The following is a 16,503-nucleotide window of genomic DNA, read 5'->3' as shown; positions in this document are numbered from 1 at the left end:
AGGGAATGTCGCTGGAGCCACATTTCGACAAGGAGACTTGCCTTCATCAGTGCAGCAGCTGCTTCCATTAGGAACCGTTAATCCACGCGGCGCGCTCTCCCCAACTCACTTTCCCCAACGCATTGCTAACTCTCCACCAGTTTTAGTGACAAGGGAACAACTACGTCTACATGAGCACTTTCAAAGGAAACTGTCCTGATGTCCCCTGCGTTCCTTTGCAGTGGTTGTAGTGGTTGCATGTTCGACCAATTTTCATCATCCAGAACCATGATACATCACAAGTGCGCATGACTTTGCATTTTTTTCACAAGTGCTTAGGTCCTACTCTGCCGTTTGACGTACATTTAAGGGTGCTTACTTCTTTTTTCTTAACAGATGTTTCTTACGGTAAACACAGGCCTGACTTCGCCTTATGTAGGATTATGTCTACTGGCTATACTATTTCCGTTTGTACACTCCAAGGTAAGTAGCTGCTTTCGGCACGTAACAGGCAAGGACCGCATCAGCACGTTCAAAAAATTACACTTTTTGTAGGTACTGAACTTTCAAACAAAAAATGCCACTTGGAAATCACGCACTTTCGCTCGGAAACATTTGCTACACTGAAGTTTATTGAATACTTAGTGCAGATACAAAAATGCGTAGTGCATATACTGAATAAACGTAGGCGTCCTAGTGAAGAATAAGAGAAAATTTCACATAAAGTCGAAAACTTATATCCAGTATGCCTTGAATTTGCTTCCTCGTAACATTGAAGTCATGAAATAACGCAGCTATTTCCTTACAAATGCCTTCAATCGATTTTTCAACAATTTAGACAATGACTCCCACTACCGTACGAATGTGGAAATCACGGTGGCAGTATTTTGGTTGCGAAAGGTGAACAAAAGTGGGAGGAAGTGGGGTTCATTGCTTTTTTCCAGGGCAGATAAAATCACGCATAACCAAACTCTAACCACATCACTTAAAGAAACACGTTTCTGCCTGTGCTGATTCAGTTTCTTGGAAGTCCTCTAATAATGAAGCTGTGTAGATTTTTTTACATTATATAATCGACAGAAGGGCTATAATAGTTCTTAAAATTGCACTAATTCGGTGACTGTCAAATCATAACTTTATTTTTATGATTTCTGGTCCAGTATAATATGATTTCTATGGCATATTGATATATAGTTCATATGAACGCATTTAGATATTTCATGTACCTCGTTGATATAGCGGCAGTTGTCCGTGGCAGTGCATGATAGGTGTCGAGTGCTTTGTGAAGATCTGACATTACAAAATTTTACAATAGAATGACCTTCAGGTTACAGAATGTAGCGGTCCTGTGCGATCCGACGAATTATACTACTTTTTTCTTTGCAGGGTGCAGGCGTAGCGACCATAGTCGTGGTTATCATGCAAATATGGCATGGGGCAAAATCAATACAGAGAAGAACACCACCACCCAGGATGCCAATTTCCTTGGAGTGCTGCCCTGGAAACGTCACGTTCCATACTTCAACGTCAACGATATTGAACATGAGCAGCTCGTTCGATGTTCCGAGGTATGGACGTAAATATTGGTTGTAATGCGATTAGCATTCTTTGGCAATTTCTGGACATCTATCTATCTATCTATCTATCTATCTATCTATCTATCTATCTATCTATCTATCTATCTATCTATCTATCTATCTATCTATCTATCTATCTATCTATCTATCTATCTATCTATCTATCTATCTATCTATCTATCTATCTATCTATCTATCTATCTATCTATCTATCTATGTCTTACGCCAAATAAGATACCAAGGTTCTCTGCTAGCTTGTACCATTAGGCATGTCCTCGTGGTCGGGATGCCGACCTGTTCGTTCCATCGTCGTCATTCCAGCTTCGTCATCTGACATTCGTCATGCCGTCGTCGTCCCACCATCGTCGTCATCCTGTTGTCGTCAAGCCGTGGTCGCTGCTCCTTCTTTGTCAGACAGTCATACTCATCCCAATATCGTCATGCCATGGTCGCCATACACACGTTTAATCGCTACATCGACGTCGTTCCTTCTACGTGACTCCAACGCAATCATGCTCTCATTCAAGCGTGATTAGACCACCGTTTTTATGCCCTTGTCGTTATTTTGTCATCATCGTACTGTCGTTGTCGTCATGCATTTGTGGCCAAACGTCGCCGTGATGCCATTTTCGTCGCTCCAGATTCCTCACCCCATTTGCGTCATTCCCTCGTCGTCACGCTGCCACCTTTATACCATTGTCATCATTTCAGAATTACCAGCCAAGTTTTATCCCACCGCCTTCGTTGTTCCGTGGTAGCCGTCCTTTTTTCTTCAGAATAACCTCGTCTTTATTACATTGTCTTCATGCCATTAAGGTCATGGCTGTCCCAGGGGAGCGAATTTCATAGCAGGATGGGCAGATTCCGGAGACGGTATATGTCGCATATGGCCAAAGCAATGAAAATATCAGGAATGACCATTACAAATTCTAAAACAAAGGTGTCTTCAGGAATATACACCAGGAAGAGAGTGTTCGGTGGCTTTGGGAACATATCAAACCAGAGGGAAATTTAGCTGCGGCGTTTGTAAAACTGGTAGCCTGAGGCGCCTGCTTTCTGTTATTTAACCGTTGTTGATGGGTTCTACGAATAAGCAATATCCTTAATGTTTATGCTTCCACCCCTTCCAAGATCTTCATCTTTGTTCGGGAGAGGCCATGCAAGGCAGGAAGTTTATATCGAAGAAGACGATCGCAAAGCGCTTGCATGTAGAGGAGAGAAACAAGCTTTAATCATATGCTTGAGGTGTTAGCCTGGCTTTTCGCCTGACTAGCTACTCTAGGCGCTCGGTCATGATTACGATATATATAGTGAGCTTGTATATTGTTACGATGTAGTGAGCGTGAAGAACTTGGCAGTGCAAAAAAAAAAAAAAGAACTGTGGGACACGAAGCTAACCATTTTTCGGGTGATCATGCACTCAGAAAAATCAGTTACACTGAAACAACGATGGCAGCGAGCGCAGTTGGCGATAGTCAAAAATCTGATCCTCGGATTGGACACGTCGGCTATTTATACATGACTCGACTTAAGTTCCAGCCCAGTCGCCCGCGCTCGCGTGTATTCTAGAAAATACAGCCCTATTATCGTCGTGCCTGCAATCTAATTACAGAAGGTTCGGTGAACAACGTAAGCAGAGAGAACCAGCAACAATATTCGCGAAAGTTCCAATCGATGCATGAGTATCTTGCGCTGAGCCTTTGTTAGTCGGTGACAAACAGTCACCGGAAGAACGTAAACAATATGCATGTGCCAGTATATTCTGAGATGAGATGCAACGTATTTGCTTACTTAATCTCTTAAGTGGAGTTCGAGAACGCTGTGCAAAACTGCGTTTCGGTTATCATCGAGATGCTTCGCCGGATTCTGTCGCAACCCACGGATCACGAAAACATTATTCCGCTTGGTAAACTAGTAGATTACGTAGGGGTCATTGTTCAAGGTCAGTACTCGGAGTGCTGCCAGCAAGTGCGTAGGACTGTATTTCCCATGTGAATGCTTTACAGGTCAGCCCGCACTAAAAGTGATTCTGGCTAACGCTGCAGTGCAAGGTTGTCAAGCAACTGCAAGTATTCTTCTCGTTTTCCCAATGCAAGTGCTGGGCTCTGTGGTGCTACCGCCACAAAGGCCGACGTATCAGTTCTGACAGGCTAATCTGATACCTTCAATTGGCGATTTATACGTGGAAAACATAACACCAAGCACAGCTAGCACTTTCGGTATTTCGAGTGAGGGTTTTTTTGTGAATAGCTGAGTAAAGCGATGTAAATAATAATTATTTGCTGTACTGATTATTATTACTTTACCATCATCTCACGATCTCAATTACTGACGTTATCGCCATAGCCAGAATTAAAGGTCAACAGGTCGGTAAGCTTTTTTTTACAGCAAAAGCCTGCATAGGACTATAATCGCGGAGAACTTTCGGTGGCAATGAAGGGAAAGCTACGGGCTCGTGGCAGCAACACATGTGTCACGGCGTCAAGTAGTCGTCCAGTGCTTCAAAGTGCTTTTGGTTGCTCGCAACAGACGCTCAATCGACGCAGCTTCAATTGCGACGGTTTCGCGTTTGACGAGACCCGGATGGGAAAAGGCGCAAAATAAGTAAACTTTTACATTGAGTGGTAAGATTTATCTTATTTCACTGTTGCAAATAAGGTGTTTATGCTTCCTCTTCCCCAGCTTAAGCTAATGTGGATGAAAACACGGGACCCTTTTCATAAGCGCGCTCACATGTGCGCGCTTTGCCTCCGTAGCTTTCCCTTCATTGCCACTTAAAGTTGTTCTGTGCGTGTAACCTTCCGTAGTTTTTTCGCCATCCGGCAACAGAAACGGACTTAGCGATTTCTAACGAACCCATAACGGGTGCAGTGCGGCGCCGCAGATGTCAAAATGCGGAACCGATTAGAACGCTCGCCGCAAACCATAGTGTCACGTCAAGATTATCGCATTATATAAGTAGGAGAGGTATCGGCGGTAAAAACAGCTGCGTTATCGATGGGGCGGAAACGAATAGTTCGTAAGCCCGAAGAACAACATGCTTACGACAAGCGCCGGAGGGAACAGCAACATGAAAGTATATGGCGCCTGCTCGAAGCGACCACCGACGAAGAAGGTTCCCGCGATGCTGAACGAAAACGACAATCGTGAACCCGGACACCTCTGAACGAGCAACGACGCCCGACCCGCAAAGCAGTAAATGACAACCATTCCACTCTGTGAAGGTGGACAGGAAGAAAAAGCACTTTGCTTTTCGTTTGCGAGCTTTGAGTGTCGGTAGCTGTCGCTGCCATTCCATCTTCACCGAGTGGAATGGTTTTCATTTTTTAGTATCTCGTCAGTTTGTCATTTTTTCACCATTGGACAATTTATTGCTCGTGGAGAAGCTGGCGATGGAACAGTCGCCAACATTTCTGATTTCATCCAAACAAATGACTCACTCGCTCCTTCTTAGTTTTCCTGAAATGGCTTGGTGCTTGGGCTTTCTGAGTTAAATAAAGCCCCGCACATCGCGAAGAATAAGTCATTTTTCGCAGAGTAAAAGATACATATTGCGTGGTTCTTCTCTGCCTGTAGAAGGCGAGATTATTGTCAGCTCTGCTGACTTTTTCTTTCAGACCCGACGAGTCATTTTACTTCTTCCGGATGTCATACTTCTGGACGAGCTTCCTTGGTATTTTTGCAACAGTTGCCATTGGTGTATTGGTAAGCGCCTTGACAGGTAAAGCTCGTAATCGTTTGCTCGAATTAAGTTAATGGGTTTCATTTTCTTAGGACAAAAACTGCTTCGTTCGTATCGGTTCACTTTTCGTTCTCGTGAAAAAGAGTTACGTTGTCGCTCACGTGATCGTTAGTGAACTTCCGCAATCTCTTTACCCCCAAGAAAGTTAGTCTGGCAAATGACCCTTCAAGCTCTGCGTATTACAATGTGCTGTACAAAAAAACTGTAAGCGCTATGCTGACGTACCTTTCCATCGGTAGCATCTCGAAGGGAGAGGATTGACCACCCATATTATTTATGAATGACTTAGCGGTTTCGATATTTTTAATAATTGTACGCATAATTGTGGTTTTCAACTGACAAATATGAAAGTGAAGGTAAAGTAAGAACAACCTTTTAACTAATATACGGCATACCTAAATAAAGCTTGCCACCCGGCTGTTCAGTTCTTGCTGAAAAAAAGATTTTTGTGCCTAAATAAATAGAAAGAAAGCAGGCCACCTCCAGCCATTAGCGGCAATTTATGCAGAATTCCCATTGTGGCTAAAATGATTTAGCTCGAGGGAAAAGCCTCTACCACTAGTGTTCGTAAGAGCCGCAGTCGTTTTAACTAAGCATTCTTATTCCTGCTCGTTGAATGTTATCTCTCTGTGGATGAAGAAATACTTATACGCAGCGGGCACCGTCTATCTGAATGCATATGCAATAATAAGCGGTAGAAGAAGCGCGCATTGACAATTTATATTTGCATCACATTATTACAGGTCGTATTGTTTTCCAACAAGACAAGTACAATGTGTTTGATGCCATTTTCATGATGTGAGCAACCCACCAATATTTCGAATTCCGTAATTCCGTCAATTGAATTATATTCAATTCTGAAGCGTTTCGGATGCAAACGCACATCGGACGTTCTAATAAATATATATGGCTAGCATTGCGGGACGACCAGTGGATCGTGGTCAAGAAACAAAGGGGATGCTCTATTTTAGGTATGCATGACACGTGCTAAATTCCTTAAGAATATTCTGAACAAAAGGATGATGCACTAGAATATGAAATTAAATAGAACCACATTAGGCAAGCAGAGTGTTTCATTTTTCCGAAGCGGAATGCCCGCGTTGGTTTATCGCCTTCCCAAATGCGTAAACAGATTAATTTTAAACATCAAATAATTTTATCTCCGCTACCTGACCTCGCGTTCGTTTCGAATGTAACCACAGCGCACTGGCAAAACACGCAAGAAGATTTAGGAAGTGACCACATGCTGATCGAGATGACGATAGGCACGGGCCCGAGCGGTCGTGAGACTAACCCTGTAAGCAAAGGCCGTAAACTCAAACTTGTGAAGTGGGACACGTTCCGCAAGAAACGAGAAGAAGCGGGGCGAGGCGACGAGCCGATTACGGACATAGACAAGTGGACCGAGACGCTCAGAAGGGATGTAGACGCGGCAACGAGCGAAGTTCCGCCCGAGGCGAACCTTGAGATAATTGACAGCAGGCTGCTACACATGTGGGAAGCAAAGCGAGCAATTCTAAAGAGATGGAAATGTCAAAGACACAATAAGGCTTTGCGCAAACGCATAGCACAATTAGACAGAGAGATCGAAGAACACGCACTCCAGGTATCCAGGGCACAGTGGGAAGACACGTGCAACGGCCTCGAGAGGCAGATGGCCGGGGCGAGCGCTTGGCGCCTCTTTCGGCACCTATTAGATCCGGAGGAAACTAGGGCCGCTCAAGGCCACAAGACTCGTAGACTAGTAAGAGATTACAAAGGTGATAACTTCTTCGACGCAATACGTGATCGTTACTTTAAGAAGGCCGAAAGCATCCAACATGCTGAATACGACGGCGTCGCAAACGAGAAATTGGACGCGGAATTTAGCGAAGCAGAAATTCGGATAGCCCTGTTCGAACTAAACACCCGATCGGCGCCCGGCCCGGACCGGGTTACCAACAAGACTCTCCGTAACCTAGACGACGAGTCGATCTCCCGCCTCGCGACCTACGTCAACGAGTGCTGGCGAGGGGGCTCCCTTCCCGAAGCGTGGAAACGGGCCCGCGTTATCATGATTCCAAAACCCGGCAAGCAAGTTACCCTCGATAATCTAAGACCGATTTCGCTAACGTCTTGCGTTGGAAAAGTCATGGAACACGCAGTTCTCACCCGCGTGACCGACTTTCTCGAAGATCGTGACGCGTTCCCGCACACCATGCTAGGATTCCGCCGCAACCTCTCCTCACAGGACGTATTGCTTCAGCTTAAACACCAGATCGTAGACGACACTACCAGCTCCACTAAGGCAATCCTCGGCCTAGATATTAAAAAGGCCTTCGATAACGTTAAACACGAAGCAATCTTAAAAACAATTATAACGTTAGGACTTGGGCAAAGAACGTATAATTACGTTAGAGATTTCCTCGCGTGCAGGCGTGCATGCATCGTCGTTGGCGACGAGGAATCGCCGGAATTTGAGACGGGTCCGTCCGGCACGCCGCAAGGATCCGTCATATCCCCATTACTCTTTAATTTAGTTCTACTCGGTCTACCCGAGAAATTAACAGAAGTAGAAGGATTGCATCATAGTCTATACGCGGATGATATCACCCTCTGGGTTCCCGGGGGAGGATGTGATGGTCACGTCGAGCGAACGCTACAGGCAGGGGTAGATGCGGTCCAGAATTACTTGCGTGGAACGGGCCTCGAGTGCTCGGCTACCAAGTCCGAACTGTTAATCTACAAACCCACAAGGAGAGGTCGTAAAACCCTGAGCGACGAAGAACGGGAATACTCCAAAATACGTATTATATTGGCAGATGGTACTCCCGTACCGCACGTAGACAAAATTAGAATCCTGGGGTTACACCTGCAGGCAAATGGCCATAACGGAGAGACGGTGCGAAGACTTCGTCGTTCGGTAGATGACACGATCCGACTCTTGCGTCGCATCACGAATAGACGCAATGGTATGCGTGAAGACTGCGTGATCCGTCTCGTGCAGGCGTACGCGATAAGCCGCATAACGTATGTTGCCCCCTACCTTAAGTGGATAGGGTGCGAAAAAAACAAGGTCGAATGCATGATACGAAAGGTTTTTAAGAGGGCGGTCGGCGTTCCACTCAACGCGAGCACCGACAAGTTTCTGGAGCTCGGGCTTCACAACTCACTTGACGAGTTAATCGAGGCGCACGACATTGCGCAGTACGAACGATTATCTCATTCAAAGACAGGTCGATGCATCCTCGAGGCACTCGGCATCGCGTACCACACTCAGCATGGAGAAAAGATGGCGGTTCAGGCCTCGGTCCGCGACCGCCTGATCATCCCGCCGCTTCCCAAAAACATGCACCCGACGCACCACGCCGCGAGACGCAACAAACGAGCAAGAGACCTTCAGAAGAAGTTTGGCAACAGCAACGAGGCGGTGTACGTAGACGCTGCGCGATATGAAGGAGAGAAAAACGCACACGCGATCGCGGTTGTAGACCGCACGGGAAAGTGCCTCGCGAGCGCTACAGTGACCACGGGACACACGGAGGCGGCCGAAGAAGCCGCAATAGCCCTAGCACTGGCCACGGTGCCTAGTGCTGCGATCGTGATCAGCGACTCGCAGGCAGCAATCCGCGGCTTCGCGCGCGGTCGCGTCTCGCGGGAAGCGGTCCGCATACTCCAAATTTATGACGACGGCGACTCGTCATCGCCCTCGCAACCCCAAAATTCTACAGTCTTCCTCCTCTGGACCCCGGCACACACCGATGTCCCGCTCGCGGGCAACGAGGCGGCCCACGCCACGGCTCGAGGTCTCACACGCCGAGCCGCCGCAGATTATGTGGCCGCCGCCCCCGCCCCCGAGAGCGGGGCATCGGATCTGCCTGATCGGGACACTACAACAGAAATGCGGCAACAAGAATCACAATGGGCGTGGGGCGATCGCCTGACCACGTTCAGAGATCTCACCCAACACTACAGACTCCAAAGACGCACATTCCCGCCACCACACGACAGGTTAAATAGGAATGAGGCCGTAACATTACGCTTGCTCCAGACAGGCAGCTACCCTAGCCCCGCGGTCCTACATCACATCTACCCAGGTTTATATCCAACAGATGCCTGTAAAGCTTGCGGACAGCGAGCAACGCTGCGACATATGCTGTGGGAATGTGCCGGCAACCACGGTAATGGGACCACATCCGTTCGCGACGCGTCCGTAATCGCGGCCGTTACCACAGTACGGGAAGCCTCGAGCTCGCTTCTCCCCGACGCCGCCCCAGCTGCGGGGCCCGCCGGGGACCTTCTCCATCGGCGTCGCCACCGCTGGGAGGCGGCTCTGAAAAGTTCAGAGTTGGCAGACCAGCTCTGGGCCGTCCGGCAAGCCAAAGATGCCGCCCGAGTCCAAGGACTTGGAGCCGCCACCTGAGGCCACCACAACGAAACTGCCGGCCATTCATTAATAAAGTTTCTTCTCTCTCTCTCTCCTGCTGTAGGCGACCTTCGAGTGACCTTGAGCCAAAAGCCAAAGCCGTTATCCGGGCACTCAAACGAGAGCATCCGGCCAAGTTGCGAGAACAAAACGAGATCATCCGGACTACCCGTCAAAATTTAAGAAAATGCGGTCTCTGGCCCCCAGCCCTTTGTACAGGAACGCATTACACACGCTATTTACTGCCTAAGCAAGTTAGAAAAAAATTGCTTTCGAGTTCTTCCTAATGTTTGTTCCCAATATCACTCAAGCAGTTACTTCAAGTACGCTGAAGTTTTAATTGTCATTTTCAATACCAGCTTCAATAGCGCGTAGAATAGGTGCGTAGAACCTCACAGTTCGATTCCTTCTTTTTATAGCTGTGCAGTGCGCTCTGTCTCCTTGGAGTCTTTCGCTGCCTGTCGTGCGGCTTTCAGACGGCTTTCTTCTTCTAGAGAGAGAGAGAGAGAAAGGCAAAGGAAAGACAGGGAGGTTAACCAGAGATTATCTCCGGTTGGCTATCCTGTACTGGGGAAGGGGCAAGGGGATGCGATAGGTGAGAGAGAGAAGGATTAAAAAAAAAGTACACACACACGCACGTACACACAAACTGTTTCTGTGGGCACTGTCACGTAGCCCGCAAAGGCGTTCCTAGTGTTACGCAGTGTTACGCAGGTGGACAGCGTCCATAGGGACCTGTGCGCAGTATGGCGTGGCGCGGTGTGATCTGGTGGGGTGTGCCGTTGCGAACATGCACTACACACATTTTAAGATTTTGGCTAGTATCATCTCCAAACAATCTGCTTTGCCTATAGTCGTTTCATGCTCACACCTACTCTACATCACGGGAGAGCCAGACATTCTTCTACATGGCGCATCGTTTGATGCATAAGGTTATCATAAAATTATTATTAGCAGTTTGGCTAAATGGTGTCACTTCTCTTGAGACGTCTTTAAGGTGTACATAGTTAGCTAGTTAGCTGAGCAAGAATTTTCACGTATCCTTGTGGGTCTTAGTGTGAAAATCACAGCGCTAACATTCATTGACTGCATTTAAAATCACCGATGTGATTGACTGCACTAACACGCTGATGACATACTAAGCCTGACAATTACTACAAATCAAACAAGGTTTTCAGCTATCCTGATAAATTGGCAATCACTGCAGCACTTTATTCAAGTAATGAGAAACCACGTGCGCGAGTAGGACTTGCGGAAGCATAAATTTCAAGACATGGTTTTCGTGACTTTGTGCTTGTGCCAACCAGTTGGATTTCTTTAAATGTTGAGAAGTGCCCCACAGATACCGAAATTGTCTTCACACAAGTAAATGATCCATGTCAATGATACGTATATAGAACTACGGCTATCTAGCGGTAGTGAAACTGAACGCTGGGGGCGTTGTATGGCTGTGTAGCTGATACGGTAAATAGTGTTCTTATAGAGGGAAAATATAAGTTTGTACGATATTTTACATGCACAAAACAAAAATTGGATACGTATGTGCTAGGCGGTACCTTTATCGCCTTCTCTAAGGCTGTCTCGCAGGTATTGCCAAAAAAGTTTCGACTTAGATAACGCACATCTCACAAACGTTACACATTTAAGCAAGAATGGTTGCTTACATACCGAGCAAACCACCTTCATCAAAAAGGCAGACGGTTAGCCAATAACGCCATTAATTTAAAATGACAGTTGGCACCTGCAGGTGGCATCTCCAAGCGGTCGATTTTCCGGTGGAAGACTATAGCCCCGTTTGCGTGAACGCGACAACTTGCACATCGCATCGCATTTCTGGAGCATCGCATCCATTTATACGAGGGTAATGGGGTAGTAAGGAGAATTGTAATAATGCGTGGGGAGAGGGTAGATTGAAGCAGGTGGGTTGGCTAGCGGGATACATGTAAAGGTTGGCTTGTCGCGTCGAGAGAGGCAGGAAAACGAGATGGCTGCTGGAGTGTGGTGTGCTGCCTTCGCCGGCAAAGCGCACTCGCCGGAAACACTGGCCGCTTTGTTTCGGAAGAAGGGGACTCTCTACATTGAAATTCGGTCGCATAGTATTACCGTGGTACCTGTCGTGGTGGCTTAATGGCTATGGTGTCGGGCTGCTAAGCACGAGGTCGCGGGATCGAATCCCGGCTGCACTTCGATGGGGCCGAAATGCGGAAACACCCGTGTGCTTTGATTTAGGTGCACGTTAAATAAACACGTGCGGTCAAAATTTTCTGGAGTCCCCCACTAAGGCGTGCCTCATAATCAGATCGTGGTTTTGGCTCGTCCAATCCCGTAAACTTCTTATTACCGTGATGCGCTATGAAACGCTATACGTGCCCTGATGTCGCTTTGATGCAGTCGCGGATCATGTCTAGAGAATTGTTTCAGAGAGCGAGACCTTCAAGGTGGGAAAGCTTTTTACTGGAAATGCTCATAGTACATGTTCGCTTTCTTATTGTGCGCATGCTTTAGAAGCAGCTAGGGTGACTCTGCTGTTTGCCAGCGTGTAAACCACGTAAGCAAACATGTCGTGAAGGAAAACTGGTCTTTGCTATAAGGAAGCAACTCAACAGAAGCCGGTAGCTTCAAGTGAATCACGAACAAAGCGAGGAGGCTTCGCACTGTTCAACAGGTTCACTGCAAATTACGTGACTTTGGCGTTGTGGCTGCTGAAGGCGCCAAGTGCTTATAGCAAACTTCCCACTAGTGACGATTGTGTAATGGAATGGCCCTCATGAGCACATGATTTGTAGTTGATGGCAACTTGGTTAGCTTTGCCGTGGGTGATGTATTTCGTAACCAGTGGTAACGCTACAAATGATGACTCGTCATCGTGTTCTCATAGGCTGTGTGCCATGCATGTCTCTGAACAGACCATTTCTCGTATCGCGCCATGACAAGAAAGCACACGGAGCTTCACGCTTTCCCTGTTTTGAAGCAAGCTTTTTTTTTTCGCTCTTTCTTCGACTTTGTCGCTGCTGCTCCTGCTGCAGTGTTGTACACGGCGTCAGAGGTGGTTGAGAGCAGGAGTGTAGGAGAGGGGAAAACAGACATCAGTAAGCATCGCCCGTTTACCTTTCCAACAAGGGCACCATGGACGTATCACCAACGCCACCTGGACTGCTTTGATTTCATGTCGATGTCCGGAAAGGCATTGTAGAAGCCGCAGCGTTTGCCTCTGTACTCATGCAAAACAGAGAGAGAGACAAACAGGGAGGAAAGACAGGGACGTTAGCTAGTGTAAGTACCGACTGGCTAACCTGTGCTGGGGAAAGTGGTAAAGGGAATAAAAGGAGAAAGAACAAGAAAAAAAAGACTGGGAAAAATTCACACAGCAGCGCGATGCTCCGCGCCACAACATTCAGAGGAGGTCGCACAATTCACATGCGGTTAAAGAATTCAGCAAAGCCATGAAGGCCTTGAGTGCCGAAACCCGTCTGGACCAGTGTCCTGGAACGTTTTGTTCTGTGAAGGGGCGATCGTCCGGTTTTTCCAGCGCGGTCACGAGCAGTTTTATTGACACATCGTAACGGGGACAGTCACAAAGGATGAGCTCGATCGTCTCCTCGCAGGCACAGATGTCGCAAGTAGAGCTGTCGCCCATTCCAATGCGGAAGGAATAGAAGTTCGTGAATGCCACGCCCAGCCACAGGCGGCACAGAAGGATCATAGGCATCGCCACAATGCCTGTGCGACTCCCTGGCCGTTGCCACACTGCCCCATGAAAGGCGTTAGTTACGCGTTGGCCCCACGAAAAAGTATTGCAGTAGCTGCGGCGCTTACCCTTGTATTCACGCGCAACAGCCCAGAGAAAAGATAGGTAGGATGGTAAAAAGAAAATTGAGACCAGAGACAGAAAATGGATAAATCCAAGGCCGTCACTAAACGACTAAGCAACAAGTTGGCCGCACTTGGCTCTCGGCAGCTTGTATTCATGGAAGGATCCTGAGAGAGGAGTAAGGCGCCGTCAGGAAGCATGGTCAGTTTAGGGTCTTATAATAAAACAAAAAGACGCCACTAGATAGTGCTAAAGTTGCGGACAAACTGAAAAAAAAATATATATTTACGATGCCGTACGGCACGTTTCTGCTATTTCGGAAAGAAAAAAAAAACGCTGTGCATGTGTGACAACTGGCACAGGACGTGCACACTGAAAGCAGCATTAAAGCTCCGCTGCGTCAAGGCGATAATGCACAAGCATACCAGCCCTTCAGCCACAATGCGATGTGCCGTGTGAACCAATGCCAGTGATAACCTTCTCGCAGGCTACGAAGTACAGCGAACGAAAACGCCTCAACAAACGAGTCTCGCTGTGTGCTGTGCCCTCCGTAGACATACGCAAGTGCAGTATGCAAGGTAGCATTTATCATGACCTCACGATTGTCGTATGGTGTCAACATCACCGCCAAACATTCCCAATCAACGCAAACAGCGCAGAAAGCTTCGGCCACATCGCTTCCTACATGTTTTGTGATCTGCATAATTAGTTTCAATTATTGATGTCCGTGCAATCATAACATGCAGACATGGGACGTCACTTGTGTCATGTATACTCAGATGATCCCTTCCTCCTTTATTTTATCAGTAATGTGAATGCTGGTGCACTGACCTTGTGCCGTCATTTGCGCGTTTCTTGCCGGGTATCGTACGCTTTTAAGTCCGATTCGGGGTTTTCATTCTGAGCTCTCTATTCCGGGTATTTTTAAAAGAAACGACAGCCTTCAAATATCAAATGGACTAATAGGGGCCCACTATTCATGTTCAAGCTATTCCGAACCAATATGCAACTGAAATCCAAGAGAACTCAAGGGACACGTGCTTGTCCTGCTTTATGTAGTACAATAATTTACAGGTTTGGCAGTTAGACATAAGCGTGGACGCTTACCCAGACATCTTTGTTTTACCTGTGGTTGTAGATAAAGGGTGCCTTACTTTTGTATGTTCTATAAATGGCCGATTTGAAAGATGGTGATTGTCACCCTACGGCACATTTCGCCTGTTGTTTATGTGAACAATAGCAACATCGAGCAGAATAATTCTCGTAGGAATGCTTCATGCTTCTAGGAGAAATCTGGAGTAAAAACGAGCAACCGCAGTTATGCAGTGATTTACTCGTGAGAATATGGCGGAAACGGACGCACCTCAAAGACGAATCGCCACTTGAGGTAAGAATTCTAATCGCATGTAGTCCTTGAATAAATTAAAATTATTTACATCAGTTAAATAATTCGCCTCATGATGGCTTTACACTTGCAGGATATGAAGACATCAAATTTAGACAAACGCAAGTCTAACCCAGAAGTTGAAGACCTGCTAATGCCTACAGAAGAGAGCCACGCGTAGGCAAATTTATTTACATGAAGGAGCCGCTCAGGAAGTGGAACAACGACGCAAATTTTCATTCGTCAATAAAATGGCGTGCCCTAAGAATGACGCGCGTGAAAAAAGAAAAATTGTTGGTCATATTCATTTGAAAAATTGACTCCGGAACCTTTTAGAAAACGACGGAGACGACGAGATGCGACGGAGTAAGTGCGTGTTGTAAGGCAAAAAGACCACAGTAATAACTCATGTCGAATCGCTTGCTTTAAGCAGTAAAGCGGAGCCATCTTCTACATGAATCCATGCATGAATCTGAACGAAGAAGAGATGCAGAAGAGCACGCGTGTCACACAGCATACGCGGGGCGCTTTCGAATATAGGCACTTACGACGGTAGGGGGGCCCATCATAATAGTCCATACTCTATTTTAGCGGGCGCCTCACTGACAAATAGAAGGGGCCCCTTTTTATACCATCGCATGGTGCATGCGTTGAGGTTTGCTAGCCACTGGATGGACGCGGGGGAGGGGGGGTCTCAGTAGTGTGCACAGTAACAACATAACAACCTTTCCATTATTCATTGGTCTGCAGCCGCTGAATCGGCGTCTACCTAAGGTCCCCACCCAGCTTATCTTGGACTACGCAACGGGTCATTTCGCTCCCCTTTGCAGAAGCCCTCCATGTCTGACGTGGTGATGACGCACAGTACAAAAGAACAAGCAAAGCAGAAGTGAAACGAGAGAAAAAAAATAATGCGGCAACCTAAAAGAAAATTCCGCAGCTACATTCGAACCCACGACCTTACAATCACGAGCGAGAATCATGATCAAGAAACAGAGGTTCTGGATCGGCTGCTGTTACCCGTCAATATAGTTTTATGGCTATAGTGAGGGACCCACTTCCGTATAGCACTCTCTCTGCTCTGAAGGCCCTGTCCGTCCCTTACCATTAAAAAACCTTCTTCTTACGAAAACGCACTTGCGTTTACACCGCAGTCACTCGCTCGCTTTTAACGACCATAGAAATAAAAACATTGAAATTTGTGAGCGCGATTGGCTCCTTTTCACAAGCTTTCGCAAACGAACCAATTAGGCGCGCATACTTAATTGCCTTTGCTTTAAATGTTCATCAAAAGCCAGCCGGTGACTGTGGTATAGCAGGGGGAGGCACGTCCCATGAGGCCGTCCTAGACGGACGCATGCTTCGCTGCTTCACAGACGTTCGGCCGACTCGCTGGGCGTAGATAAATGTTTTACACTTTTGAGCTCTTACGCAGACGACATGACTTCGATAGTAATTTTATTCACTTACACGAATACGACATCGACCATAATTCCACCGAATACTAAGCTCCCCTACCAATTAAGAATTCGCACGGGGACGAATTATTCAGCAGATCTATTTTTCCACATCAATCAGCTTACAGTGCTTTTGTAACCGTGAACT

At 46.9% G+C, this 16,503-nt stretch overlaps 1 long non-coding RNA gene across 1 annotated transcript; it reads left to right on the top strand.

The window, feature by feature from the left end:
- The first annotated feature begins 5,177 nt into the window (after positions 1 to 5,177).
- Positions 5,178 to 15,159, top strand: LOC140212899 (uncharacterized). Its single transcript, XR_011889872.1, has 3 exons — positions 5,178 to 5,277; positions 14,801 to 14,901; positions 14,993 to 15,159. It is a non-coding gene; the product is annotated as an uncharacterized lncRNA (long non-coding RNA).
- Positions 15,160 to 16,503: the final 1,344 nt, after the last annotated feature.

Source organism: Dermacentor andersoni, chromosome 8 (genome assembly GCF_023375885.2).
Source record: "Dermacentor andersoni chromosome 8, qqDerAnde1_hic_scaffold, whole genome shotgun sequence".
Classification (NCBI taxonomy): Eukaryota; Metazoa; Arthropoda; class Arachnida; order Ixodida; family Ixodidae; genus Dermacentor; species Dermacentor andersoni.
Note: the sequence above shows the minus strand (reverse complement) of the source record. Positions and strands in the feature narration are given on the sequence as shown.